We start from the raw sequence: 2,031 nt of genomic DNA, 5'->3' as shown, positions 1-2,031 counted from the left end.
AGAGCGCTAGCCTTGAGCTGAAGAGCTGAGGGACAGCGCCCAGGCCCAGAGTTCAGGCCCCACGACCAGACCCAAAAAAAAAAAAAAGAAAGAAAAGAAAAAAAATACCCACTGGATAGGAGAGTAAAACATCAACTAGAAAATCCTGCTGGGTGACATGGTATGGTGGTGCATGCTTATTATCCCAGCTCTCAAGAGGTAGAGGAAGGAAGATTACAGTTTGGAGTCAACCTTAGCCACAAAATGAGGCTGTGTCTGGGAGAGAAAACCAAGGGTACAAGAGAAAGAAGGAAGGGAGGGAAGAAAAAGAGAAAGGAAGGAAATAACCCTTGGTAGGCATGAAAGGCTTTTTTCAGACATAACATGTTCTTGGGCCAGAACCACTTGGCTTCCCAACTTGATCTGCAACCCAATCCTGTTTTGCCTTTGTCCCCTGACTTTGACTCTGAGGCCGGAGCCTGTCATGTGTGTCCTTGTGTCTTGCAGTCTGTCCAGCTGGCTGGAAGCCCGGCAGTGATACCATCAAGCCCAATGTGGAAGACAGCAAGGAATACTTCTCCAAACACAACTAAACTGGCAGACCCGTAGTGAGCTTCTATGCTTGGGTCCCATCTGTGCCCCCATCTGGATGTCCTATGCTGGTGCAGAAAAGGGCAGACCCTGGACCCTAAAGCTCCGGTAGTCTATGAGGGAAAACTGGGAGACTAGGTTAAAGCTTCTTTCTCCCACACCTGGGGATTTGGTGAATGGTTGACCACCCCCCTACCCCCTTTTCTGGAGCTTGTGTAGCTGGGCACAGGTCTTTAGATGACCAATAAAAGTATTAGGGACAGATGTGGATCTGTTGATGTGCTTTGTCTGCCATTGCTCTATACAATTTCCCCCCTCCCCCCCATACACACTTCTCAGACTGACCTGGAAATTGACCCTGTGGTTACTGACCTTCACCACCAGGTGGCGACCTTACTTCATGCACCGTTCACTCCTCCATCAGCTTTTCCCTTGGCCTGAGCTGCACTGGGGTTGTGGGATGGGTGCTGTTTACTTGGTACTGCTGGCCAGCACCCATTTCTTCCCATAGAACTTCCCAGGTTCAAATGTTCAAATGCCATTCAACAGCCGTAAACTTTTGTTGTTGATTTTTAGTGCTGGGCCGATGGCTTGAACCTGGGCCTGGGTGCTGTCCCTGAGCTCTTGTGCTTAAGGCTCTACCATTTGAGCCACAGCTCCACTTCCAGGCCTTTGTGGTAGTTCATAGGAGATAAAGAGTCACTGGCTTTCATGCCCAGGCTGCCTTTGAACCTTGGTCCTCTGATCTCAGCCTTCTGAGTAGCTAGGATGACAGGTGTGAGCCACTGGCACCTAGCTTCTGAGTCTCTTGATGGGATTTGGACTAAAGACTAGCACGGGCTACCCATCTGTAGCTGGCGGGAAGTTAAGAGTAGGTATTACAGCAAGGCAGCTCCCAGACATTCTGATTGATGAAAGACATGTTTAAGCAAGTGGCTTTACCACTCTGGGACCCAATTTCCTTTCCACAAAACATGATTAATGTGTGTGTGTGTGTGTGTGTGTGCTTCAAGCACTGGGGCTTGAACTCTTGCTCACCTCTGGTGCTCTATGACTTGAGCTACACCTCCAGTCCAGCATTTTATTGGCCAATTGGATGAGTGATAAAGTCTTGGACTTTTCTTCCTTGGCTGGTTTCAAATCCCCAATCCTCTAGGCTCAAAACTCCTGAGCTGCTAGGATTATAAAAGTAAACCACTGCCTTCTAGCTGCTTTGTATGTATATATTTGGTGCTGACCCTGGGGTTTCAACTCAACTCAGGGTAAGGAGGCTGTCCCTGAGCATTGTTGCTCAAGGCTATCACCCCACCATTTGAGTCACAGCTGCACTTACAGCTTTTGGGTGCTTTAATGGAAGATAAGAGTCTCATGCAAGCCGGGCGCTGGTGGCTCACGCCTGTAATCCTAGCTACTCAGGAGGCTGAGATCTGAGGATCGCGGTTCAAAGCCAGCCCGGGCAGG

The sequence above is a fragment of the Dipodomys ordii genome, unplaced genomic scaffold, assembly GCF_000151885.1.
Source record: "Dipodomys ordii isolate 6190 unplaced genomic scaffold, Dord_2.0 Scaffold883, whole genome shotgun sequence".
NCBI lineage: Eukaryota > Metazoa > Chordata > Mammalia > Rodentia > Heteromyidae > Dipodomys > Dipodomys ordii.
Note: the sequence above shows the minus strand (reverse complement) of the source record.